The following is a 13,152-nucleotide window of genomic DNA, read 5'->3' on the forward strand; positions in this document are numbered from 1 at the left end:
TCCTGTCATATTTTGTGCCTTTTCTTCTTCCCCATCAGTCTGGGTATGCTGACATATAGGAACCAAATTATTCGATGGCAAGTTGAAAATGGATATAAACATTTAGCAATATATCCCCCTCCCAAATTTCCAGTATTTCTGACCTAAATCTTCTTAACGTTTATCTTAAAAAACACACCCTCAAAAAATACTCAGATTGCTTAAAAAATAGTCAAGATGGCCATGGGTCAGTCCTTTTTGTGTTCAATCAAATTAAATTTAAAATGATTACAAACTCATTGATCAAATGTTGGATGAAGGCTGTTGCATGCTCCCTGTTCTCATCAGGCAAAGGTACTGATGACATTTTGTTGCTGCATGACTCTGCACCAGAGTAACCTGCCCTTCTGTTTATTCACATTTATTGACTCCTTTGAATGATACCACAGTGTATTTTATTCTTAAAAGTGTTAAATCTATATGTGTATTTTAATCTTTGGATCTCAACTTTGCTTGCGTACATTTTTTATATAAAGCCCTGTAATTTTTATGCTGAAAGAAACCAAGATCCTTATTTTTATACTCACTATGTTTGCTTTAAATATGGCATTGTAAATTGGAAAGGGCTACAGAAAAGATGGAAAAATATCACTGCATAAAACACAGGAGCACTTGGCCACTTTTGCCTTATAAAGCTGAAGCCAAATGCCTAATAATTATTCTTGTGCTCTACTGTCTCCGAGAGACTCATCCCAAGAATTTTCACAAGATTTTTGTTTCATACTCTCACCAGTGGGACCCCCTTTGGCTGAAAAACAAGTTGCTATTTATATAGCATAGTGTGTCAATTTTTCTTGTGCCTGCTCAATCTCTCCACTCTATCTGCACAAGTCTTTTGGCTTTTTTCTTTCTTTAACCCTTGATCCATTTCCTGTTTTGAGTGATCCTATCACCTGTACCTGAAATACTATGGAAAATGTATGAATGCAAATGATAGAACAAACACTTAACACATTTATAAAGATTAAAACTCTGACATTAGCATGCTTAAATGTGTTCTGCGTTCACTTACTGAATCATTTCATGTTCTGGGCGTAGAGACTGCTATGCACGGACCTTTGTGGCACATAATTGAGCATGATGAGTTTGAGCTTCTGTTTGGAACTCAGGTGTACAATTTTATATGTGGAGAAATGCTTACTCCTGCAAAAAGCCATCCGAGCAGAATTTAAACCTTTATTATCTATGACCTTCCTCCAAGTTCAATAGATACAGAGGTATAGTGGAAAACTATTGGAAGTCAGCACAAAGCCTAGTTAAAGTGGTAATATGGCTTAAGTTGGTTGTCTCCAATGTGTTAAAAATTTGGGCTGTGACACATTTGAATATGTTAGTTGTTAAAATACAGCTTTAAGATATTTTAAAAACAGAATTTGAATCAAACATATACTTGCTTTTGAATATTCTGAATGCAGTTTGATAACCATAGCTTTAGTGCAACTCAGCTCCCATTAGTTCAAATTCAATATTGATATGCGAAAGGTTGAAAACACGTTAATTTTCTTATTTTAAAAAGAATGCTTCCTAACTTAAATACAGCTCAAATTGGTAGCACTGAAGGAAGTATAAATGATTCTCACCTCGAGATTATAGAAGGATTACCTTAAGAGCCAGCTAAAAATGGAGAGTCTTGAGCTCTATGTCAGTAAATTCAAAGTCAGTAAATCTGAGGTTGATCCCAAGATCACATATTTTTAAAAGTGATTTTTAAATCACTAGGGGTTCTCATATAAGTTTGCAAAATGGAACTGGAAGCTCCAGCTATCTGAAAGAAAGCTAGTGATGGCCAGTTTCTCCCAAGAGCTGTTTGAACTGTTTGAATGTTTTTCCTGCTAGTGCCTCAGGTTCACTTCGCACTTTGCTGCGAAATAGGAAATTTGAGTTACTATTGCAGAGTTCTTTCATTTGTTCATTTGTTCTGCCAAGATTGCTGGCAGTGGCCTTTAAAAACGGCAGTTATTGTAAAATCCAGAGAAACCTGGTAAAGTTAATTAACTTTTATCACCACAATTTTTCCCAACTGTCAATTAACAGCATTTCCACAAGCAGAAATTCTTCCCACACAGTGGTAATTCTTTTAGCCAGAGTAATGGCAATATAAATTTACTGTGTTATTCTGTTTTACTAAGCAAACTTTACCAGCCACCTATGGTGTTGTCACAGAACAACACAGATGGAACACCCTTGGGAAGGTCTCTGTCAGTGTTGGTGTTGGGGTACAATACTGAGGATGCCCCAGGAGCTTGTGCACTGGAGTACCAGCTATCCTGAGAGTCTTCAGCCATCTTTTGCCAGCTAACTAGACAATATCTGAGGGAGACGGCTGCTGGGATTCACTCTCTCTATTCCATTACCCACTGTCGTTTTGAATGTCTTGCTCTCTTCATTTGAGTTTCCCTAGGAGCAAACCATGAAGCTTGAGTACACGTTGTTTAGTTGGGACATGCACCAGGAGAGTAAGAACAGGAGATAGGACAGAGAAGAAAGTGGATGTGTTATCAAGAAAGTCAGCACTCCGTGCAACTGGAGCTGCACTGGAAACTCTAGGAGACAGTGAGGTACAAGCCTTAGAGTGATCCTGCCCAAGGATTGAGTAAGCGGTACGTATATATCATCTTTCTGTACTCAACAGTAATGGCTTCTTCTGGGACCTGTTGTATCTTCCCTTTTATGGCAGTGGAGCAGGCTCACAGGTCAGGGAAAAACAAACAACGCAAAAACAAATATCCTCAGGCAGAGAAGCCAGTGTGTTTTCAGTAAGGAGCCTTGAAAATGCAGAGGTGGGAGCTGACGGATATGGATGTGACTTAATGGCAAGGGCTACTCTACTGACCACACCTTTTTTCCCTAGACTAGAAAATTGCTAGTCCCAGGGAGTTTCTTTTTCTCCCAGTTGATAAAGCTTCTCCTGGATGCACCTTTTTGTCTAGACATTGCCAACATTTTGTTGTTGTTTCCACTGTATTTACTCTATAAACCTGTAGCCCTGCATTGAAACCTGTGTTCCTGTTCCTATGCTGGGAGACTGAATTAATTTTTCCTCACATTTGAAGTAATAAAGTCCACTGTTACAACTTGAAGTTTGGCCATGACTTCAAGTCTGGATCACAGGAGTTTGAGTCACGGCCAGTCTTTTAGAGTTTTGCATTCAAATGTGGACCAGAGAGTATTGTTTACTACTATGCCATTTGTACATGTATTTCTCTTGGGGCCGTCTTAGGGAGAGATGATTACATGAAGACTGTGTTTGGGTATTACTGAGTAGCTAACCCAATGTCACCTTAATTTCATCTCAAGTATTGCCAAAAAAGTGTAGACTCAAATTATTATCTTCCCTAGAAACCTGTTCCTCCCCACACATCTTGGTCAATGGTGCCAATATTCACAAAGTCACCAGAATCAAAAAGTTGAAAGCATCCTAGAATCTACTATAAAAGCTCTTCAATTAAATTGGTTTTGTGTATTAGATCTCCAAATATATTTGGGATCTACCCTTTCATTTATATTTTTTCACCACCATGTTTCTTTGGAGACTTAGCATCTTTCATGTAGTTGTTGCCATAGCCATTTTAGCTTTATGGCATCTCTACCTGCCCATTCCAAATTTTCCTTCATCTCAGTCCTAGTGATGTTTTTCTTGTAAAACTATAAAATTCTTTACATTGATGAAGTATATAAAAATAACAAGTACTTATTTATTCATCATTTACTTTAAAATATATACTAATGGAGCTGCAGTCTCCCGATCTATCCTTGATCCCCCACTTGAAACTGTTTTCCTGAATTTTAAATTCTTGATTCCCGTGTGTGTGTTAAGAACTTCCACACATATCTTTATAATTTTTTACTACATATACTTGTATCACTAAATAGTATACATTTTTGTTTTGTGTGCTTGCAAGTCTTATAGAATGTATATTGTTCTGAGTATATTCTGTAGTTTGATTTTTTTCACTTAATATCTTTAGAGATTATTTTATCTAGGTGAGTATATTTCTAGATCATGTATTTTCACAGCTTTAAAATGTTTCATTGTATGAATGCAACAAAATAATTAGATAATGTTTTATTGATGGACATTTATTTCTCTTATTTTTATATTACAAATCATGTTGCAATAATAATCCTTGTTCCTGTCTCCTTTTTGGCTGTGTTTGAGACTGTCTCAGGGATGCTTACATGAAGCTGCAGTCGCTGGACTGAGGGGTAAGAATCATCAACTTAACGAGAATTACGAAATTGCTCTCCTAAGTGGTTTTCTACAGTTAAGTTCTATCAGAATAATATGAGAGTTTCCACTGATTCACGCCTTTACCAACACCAGCTGTTGTCATGTAAAATGATATACAGTTTTAATTTTTATTCACATTGTTTACTAGTGATATGAAGAAACTTTTAATATGTCTTTCAGTTTGAACTTCTTTAAATTCCTTGCTCATATCTTTGAACACATTTTTAGAAACTGGGTAATTTTAATTTTATTAATCTTAAGATACATGTATAGGTAGAGATAGATATACCCACAGGCAAAACTGTAGCCTGTGCATATGTTACCCTACATGGAAAAAGTGAATTTGCAGCTGTGATTAATTAAAGAACTTTGAGATAAGGATATTATCCTGAATTATCCAAGTGGGCCCAAAGTAATGACCTGAATCCTTAAAAACAGAAGACCTCTTTTTTTTTTTTTTTTTTTTTTTTTTGAGACGGAGTCTCGCTCTGTCACCCAAGCTGAAGTGCACTGGCCAGATCTCAGCTCACTGCAAGCTCCACCTCCTGGGTTTACGCCCTTCTCCTGCCTCAGCCTCCCGAGTAGCTGGGACTACAGGCGCCCGCCACCTCGCCCGGCTAGTTTTTTGTATTTTTTTAGTAGAGACGGGGTTTCACCGTGTTAGCCAGGATGGTCTCGATCTCCTGACCTCGTGATCCACCCGCCTCGGCCTCCCAAAGTGCTGGGATTACAGGCTTGAGCCACCGCGCCCGGCCTAAAAACAGAAGACCTCTTAAGGTCAGAGACCGTAAGGCTGATTCTCTTTAACTGTGCGACCAGCAGAAGCAGGCGTGTGTGAACTGGGCACAGATTGAAGAATCTGCCCTGTTGAGGTGGGTGGGCCTGATTGTTGCCCCCCAGGGTCCTAAAACTTGGATGGACTTGGATAGTGAGAGAGGAGGCCTGGACCAAGATGTGAGTCTTGTTGAAGACTCCCTCTCCACCCCACCCTTAGTCTCTCTCAAATGCCCAGTGGAATTCCAACTTGAAGGATTGCACCCTGCTGGGACTGAACATGCCTGCCAAAGATGTGTCTGACCTGCGTTCCTGGCTCCCTCGTTCAGAGACTGCCCTTCTCAAGGGCTCTGTGTCTGCACTGGGAAAGAAATAACCATGAGAAGGAAATACATGTGTATAAACTGCTGTCAATAAATGGAACCCAGAACTACTGGCTCAAAAAAAAAAAAAAAAAAAAAAAAAAGTCAGAGATGAGATAGATGGAAGAAGAAGAGATTCAAAGCATGAGAGGAACTTAACCCATCGTTGTTGGCTCTGAAGATGGAGGTAGGAATGTGGATGACTTTCAGAAGCTGAAGGCAGTCCTTAGATGATAGCCAGCAAGGAAATGGTGACCTCAGTCCTACAATACAAGGAACTGAATTCTGTCAATGACCTTAATGAGAAAAGGAAGAGATCTCTGCTAGAATTTCTGAAAAGGCATGCAGCCCTGACAACACCTTAATTTTATTTCATTTTATTTAATTATATGTATTTATGGTGTATGACATGAAGTTTTGATCTATGCACACGTTATGGAATGATTAAATCAAGCTAATTCAAATATCCATCAGTTCACATACTTATCATTTTTATGACGAGCCCATTTAAAATGTATTCTCTTAGCAATTTTCAAATCTTCAGCACATTATTATAAACTGCAGTCACTGTGCTGTACAGTGTATCTCCAGAACTAATTCCAGCTGTCTAATCAAAACTTTGTACTGGCTCACTTATATCTCACCTTTTCCTAACTCACCAACCTCCAGTCGCTGGTAACCACCATTTTATTCTCTACTCCTATGAGTTCAACTTAGAGTCCACATGTAAGGGATCATGCAATATTTTCCTTTCTGTGCCTGGCTCATTTCACTTAGCATAATGTCCTCCATGTATATCCACGTTATTGCAAATGACAGGATTTTCTTATTTTTAAAAAGGCTGGCTGAATAGTATTCCACTGTGTATGTATACGTACATGTGTGTGTGTGTATAATATACACATACTACATTTTCTTTATCCATTCATTACTTGATGACACTTAGGTTGACCCATATCTTGGCTACTGTGAATAATACTGCAATAAACACGGCAGTGCATACTGAATTCATTTCCTTTGGGTACATACCTAGGAGTGGGATTACTTGATCATATGCTAAGTCTATTTTTAATTTTTTGAGAAACATCTGTAGTATTTTCCATAATTGCTGTAATAATTTGCATTCCCACCAACAATGTACAAAGGTTTCCTTTTCTCTGTATCCTTGCCAATACTTTTCTTTTTTTGATAAAACCCATTATAATAGAACACCTTGATTTTAGCCCATCAAGACCTGTGTCATGTGTCTGACTATAGAACTGTAAGATAATTTGTGTTCTTTAAGCTGACAAATTTGTGGTAATTTGTTATAACAGAGATAGAAAACTTTTCTATATGCATAAATAAGGTATCGTATTACTCCTTTATTGTGTGTATACCTTGCATTTTCTCTACATCTGTAGGTTATCATTACACTTTTTAAATTGTGTCTTTTAATGCACAGTTTTTAATACAGTGTGAGATTGGATTTATCTTCTCTTTTTTCCCTATTGTTTGTGTATTATAAAATGAATCCTCCCAATACACCAAAGTCATAAAGAGATTTCCTGCCTTCAACACTGAAACACATTTCATTCAACTGCAATTTTTTTTTTCATATGGTTTGTGATAGGAATACTATTTGTTTTCAGTGGATGATAATTTCCCCAGTGCCTTTTATTGACTAGCATATCCTTTCTTCACTAATCTTTGTCTTTGTCATAAATCAAGTTACCTGGTTTTGTGACTCAGTTGCTGGGTTCTCTGTTTGAATTCTTTGTCTCTTTGTCTATTCTTAAACCAGTATTATAGTCTCTTAATCATAGCACTTTTATAAAATGCTTGTTATTTTGTAGGCTAAGAACCCCTACACTGTTCTTCAATTATCTTGACTATTCTGAGCCCTTTACTCTTCTTTATGAATTTTAAAATAAATTTTCAAGTTTCTTAATAACGCTGTTGGTATTTTGATTGGATTGCATTGAATTTATTGATTAATTTTGAGATAATTGACATTTTTATAATGTTAAGTTTGAGTGTTCCCATCCATGAACTCGGTTTACCTTTCAATTATTAATGTTCTCTTTTATGATTTTGAATACAGTATTATTTTATATATTTAGGAACATTTTGTATGATACCTTTAAAAAAGTGTTTTCTAAGTATTAATTCCTGGTATCTAGAGATGCATTTTTTAATAAAGGTTTTGTACTTAGCAATATTCCTTAAACTCTTCTATTAACTCTATTGGTTTTGTTTCTTATGTTGAAATTATAATAGTCATAACATTTTTTAATAATGAGTATTTTGTTTATTTACAATATTTATATTTTAAAATTCCCTTTTCTCATCTTAGTCAACGCCTCTTAGAAACTCTTACACAATACTAAAAGGAACACTCACAATGAGTGTCTTAATTTTGTTGCAGATTTCAAAGAAAATATTCCTATCATTTATTTTTAAGAATGCAATTTGCTCAATCAGGTTTTAACAGTTTGTTTTCTATTCTTAGTTTGGAACTATTTATTTTTAATGAATAGATATGGGTTTATTAAATGATTTTTCTGCCTCCATTGAACATTATAATTTTTTCCTTTTAATCAGTTTATACCAAATTACATTAATAGATTTTTCTAATGAAAATATTTTTGCTTTCCTAGCATAGACCCAACTTTTCCTAACGGTGTTTATATATATGTGCATATGTGTCTATGTATTAAGAAGCTGGATTTACTTGCTTATATTCTATTTGGATTTTTTGTACCTATGGCCAACAGTGATGCTTTTTGGAAGCTTTTTTTTCATGTACTATTATCTATAAATTTAGATATCAAGATTGTGTCACCCTTAAAAATAAAATACATAAAGAGAAAAAATAAAAGAGGGAAAAGAGGGAAGGAAAGAAGAGAGGATGGAAAGAAGAAAGGAGGGAGAGAAGGAAGGAGGGAGAGAAAGGAAGAGGATGTGATTTCTTGAATAGTAAAAAAATTATTGATTTTTGAATATGTGTTAGTATTTGCTTATGAAACAATCTGAAAACTAGTTTTTTATGTTTTTGTTTTGTTTGGGGGGTTGAGCTTTTTAACTATTAAATTTCTTTATTGAAAGATTATAAAACTGTCATGTTTCTAGTTAGTTTTGATGTTATCTTTTGCCTAAAAATGTTTCACTATTTGATTTTTCACAGCATTGACTTTGGGTTGTTGACTATAATTTATTTTTCTTTTCAAATCCTACCTGGAGCTCAGTTATATATTTCTTTTACTCCTAACATGTTTTAGTCGTAACATTTCTGTCTCATTTTTTATCACACTTGCCAATTTTGTCTACCCTATTAGTCTTTACATTATACCAGGTTGTGTTTATTCTTCCCATTGATCTTTCCAAAACTAAATCTGATCCATTCCTTTCAGCTTAAAACTGAAAAACACCCCCTAAATCTAAGAATTTAAAACATATATATCAGGATATAAAGGCCTGTTCCTTTGTAGGCTTTCCCTAGGCTCATCTTCCACCACTTCTCCATAAATCTCATCTGTGGCCCATTGAGGCTTCATCATTTGCAGTCTCTGAAGGTAACACATTCTCCTCTCATGCTTCTTCATCTTTTTTTTTCGTCAAAGTTTGTTTCATTTTATTGCCATACACAAATGAAACTTGTACACACATATATATACACATATATCTTACATTATACATAAGCCATATAAATATACATAGCATATACATATTGGTCTATATACTGTATGCCTGTGTTCACATGTATATATGTGTGTATGTAATTTCCACATGGATGCAACTACCTTAAGTGCCTCCACCAAGGTATAGGTGAAGAGAGGATCAAAATGGGGAATACTGGTCTCTTGCACAATGTGTTCGATATGTTTGATTCTCATTTTTACCTTTCCTGAAAATCTAGAAGTAAAAACCTGAACTTTTTTCAGATGAATTACCGCCCTTGTTCACTCTATCCTCCTACATACTGTGGACAGACAAGTGTTCCTGGTGCCCAGTGCTCTTCCTTCTATCCATAGTAGCCTTTCTTCCATCATATTCTATCATCTTTTTTCTTCCTATTATGCTCCTCCCATTCATTTATAACCTTTCATTTACATATTGTCCCAGTTCATACTCTTATTATTGTGCTTAGCTCACTAAATTATAATTGTTTATCTGTTTCCTCTCTTCATGACTCAAAACTTCTAAATGGGAAAGAGTTACAACTTGTAATTTTAACTGGATCACAATAACTTCTTAATTGACATTTAAAGCCACACATGTGTGTCATTTATTTATTTAGAAAACATCTATTGAGTGTATTTGTATTTTAAGATACTTCAGGAAAAAAAGGAAGGAAGAAAGGAAAGAAAGAAGGAAAGAGGAAATTAAAAAGGAAGGTAGGGCCGGGCGCGGTGGCTCACGCCTGTAATCCCAGCACTTTGGGAGGCCGGGGCGGGTGGATCACAAGGTCAGGAGATCGAGACCACAGTGAAACCCTGTCTCTACTAAAAATACAAAAAATTAGCTGGGCGCGGTGGCGGGCGCCTGTAGTCCCAGCTACTCAGGAGGCTGAGGAGAATGGCGTGAACCCGGGAGGCAGAGCTTGCAGTGAGCTGAGATCCGGCCACTGCACTCCAGCCTGGGCAACAGAGCGAGACTCTGTCTCAAACAAAAAAAAAAAAAAAAAAAGGAAGGTGGAGAAAGAAAAAGAAAAAAAATGAAACGAAAGAAAAATGAAGCATAAATGGTGGAGTATTAATAATTATTAAATATGAAGAATACCTATATGACACTTTATTACACTGTTATCCCAAGTTTGTTGAAATTAAAATAAGCATTCAATGGAGAGATTTCTAGAATAGGCTTATCTTTAGAGTTGTCACAAAGCGTGATTTTTAAAGAACATTTGGCCAGGCATGGTGGCTCAAGCCTGTAATCCTAGCACTTTGGGAGGCTGAGGCGAGTGGATTGTCTGAGCTCAGGAGTTCGAGACCAGCCTGGGCAACCATGTCTCTACTAAAATACAGAAGAAATTAGCCGTGGTATGCACCTGTAGTCCCAGCTACTCAGGAGGCTGAGTCAGGAGAATTGCTTGAACCCATGAGGCAGAGGTTGCAGTGAGCCAAGATTGCTCCCCTGCACTCCATCCTGGGCTACAGAGCAAGACTCCATCAAAAAAAAAAAAAAAAAAAACACTTGAAGGATTTTTAATTTCTTAAACATTTCTCAACTTTCATAAATGCTCAACTTTTCCATGGAAATAGACCCAAGTTTGCTAAATATTTGAAGGTATTTGTCATTGGATTATACATTTATATAAAATGAAAATGAGTTCTACACATAGAATAAACTTTATATTCTAAAACAGTCCTAATATTCCTCCTGTGGACTCATTCTGCCAGTTGCCAACTTTCACTGACTTCTGACTTACATTCCTGATTTTGGACAATTCAGCCTTTTTTGTTTTTCCAGACTCTCTTTACTCTCCCTGGAGATGGTGCATCAGGGCAGGAGGTTTGTGAAGTTCCACAGAACCATTAGAGATGTTCAATGTTCTCAGATCATCAATGGCTGTTGCCACAGGTGACGTGTCTCTTCCATTTCCTGGACTAGTGACTGCTGAGGCATGACTGGTCCTGCCTTTCGTTCTGAGTTGTTTTTCAGGTATCCACAGATAATGTCTCAGGGTCCACCCTTCTGCCTCTGCTCTAAGTCTGCACACTGTGGCTTCTTCATTGCATACTCAGGCCACTGCCACACATCTGTGAGTCCTCCCCTCCCCTCCCCTCCCCTCCCCCCTGAGGCACAGAGGGATTTCTGAAATCTCAAAATGCCTCCTTGAAGACCGTGAGAAAACAGATCTTCTTCAGACTTACCCTGTGCAAATGCTATTTTCCCAATGTATGTTTGATAAAACACAATGGAGAGCATGGGACTTCTTTTAGTGAAGTCCCTCCCCCTAAAGGCTGCATCTATGAAATGAATCTACTCATCTATCTCCTGATATTTTCAAGTTCTCCAATGATTATATACACATATATAGAGATAATTTCCTTTCTCTACTTCCCACCTTAACCATCTGTGATCTCCCCTAAGAAGGGAAGCCAGACAGGTGTTTTCAACCTCTTTATTTTCCTGGAATGATTTCTCATTCTAGAAATTATTGTACTGCCCTAGAAATCTTTCCGTGTGTTCCCAGGTGGGGAGGCTGTACCTTACCCTGGACCCTTTCTGCAGCAGGCAAACCATGGAATTGTCATGCTCCGACTTCCTACCAGATCTAGCTATTGTTATGTAAGCGGAAACTTTAAAATTTATAAATTCCTTTTTTATTTCCATCAAGTAAACCCTTTAAAGGTGAAGTATATACATTCTTTTACACAGCTGTTGAAAACTTAGGTAGTGAAGAAGGTTGAGGCCTTCTGACTTCTCTGGGGCCAGCAGCCGCCCAACCTGGGACCCCGGGGCCGCGGGCTCATCTGACGACCCTGGGCTCCGTGTCCAACCAGCAGTTAGCAGATGGCTGCGCCAAGGCGGCAGAGGAGGCGCCTAAAGAGGCGCCAGAGGACACAGCCCCGGTGGCGGACAAGCCTCAGCTGCTGCAATGTGCTGGCATCTGTAAGTGGTTCAACGTGCCCTTGGGGTTCGTCGACCGCTCTCACTAGGGTCGCGCTCGATCCCCCAGTAGATCGAGCACCAGAGTAAGCTGCACACGGAGGGCTTCCTGGAGCCTGAAGGAGGGCGAGGCAGTGGAGGAGTCAGCCAAGGGTGTGGAATCTAACCGTGCCGTCACCAGACCTGGTGGGGTGTTCTGTATTGGGAGTGAGAGGCAGCCAAAGGGGAAGAACATGCAGAAACGCACATCAAAAGGAGACAGGTACTACAACTGTAGAGGTCTAGACCATCATGCTAAGGAATGCAAGCTGCCACCCCAGCCCGAGAAGTGCCACTGCTGCCAGAGCATCAACCATATGGTAGCCTCACGGCTACCATAAGGCCCAGCAGGCCCCTAGCACACAGGGCAAGCCAACCTACTCTCCGGAAGAAGAAGAAGAAATCCACAGCCCTGCTCTGCCCCCGGGATTCCAAGAATTGAGCCACAACGGGTGAAGCTTCCTGTTTCCCAAGAGCAGGAAGTTTCAAGGAGCAGGCAAAGTGGAGAAAGTGGGAATAGGGTACATTGGGGCCAGCTGGCCCCAATGTGTCTCAGGCTGGGGTTCACACCATCGTCCCTTCTTCCCTCTAGGTGGGGGGAAAGGGTGAGGCAAAGGAGCTCCAACCATGCTCTGTCCAAATGCAAGTGAGGGCTTCTGGGGCGGTAGGGGGTGGCGGTGGGAATTTGCAGCTGTTGAAAGTGGCCTAGATACGGAAGGTGTTTTCCTTTGTTACCGGAAAGAGGTCTCGATCCAGACCCTAGGAGAGGGTTCTTGGATATGGCTCAAGAAAAAATTCAGGGTGAGTCCGTGAAGGCACGTTTATTCAGAAAGTAAGGGAATAACGAATGGCTGCTCCATAGGCAGAGCAGCCCCCGAGGGCTGCTGGTTGCCCGTTTTTATGGTCATTTCTTGATTATATGCTAAATAAGTGGTAGATTATTCATGCCTCCCCTTTTTAGACCATACAGGGTAACTTCCTGACATTGGCATGGCATTTGTAAACTGTCATGTCGCTGGTGGGAGTGTAGCAGTGAGGACAACCAGAGGTCACTCTCATCGCCGTCTTGGTTTTTGTGGGATATGGCCGGCTTCTTAATGCAAACTGTTTTAT

At 38.7% G+C, this 13,152-nt stretch overlaps 1 pseudogene; it reads left to right on the top strand.

Moving 5' to 3' along the window:
* Positions 1 to 216: 216 nt before the first annotated feature.
* LOC104655782 lies at positions 217 to 12,495 on the top strand (annotated as a pseudogene).
* Positions 12,496 to 13,152: the final 657 nt, after the last annotated feature.

This window comes from Rhinopithecus roxellana, chromosome 13, assembly GCF_007565055.1.
Source record: "Rhinopithecus roxellana isolate Shanxi Qingling chromosome 13, ASM756505v1, whole genome shotgun sequence".
NCBI classification, from domain to species: Eukaryota; Metazoa; Chordata; class Mammalia; order Primates; family Cercopithecidae; genus Rhinopithecus; species Rhinopithecus roxellana.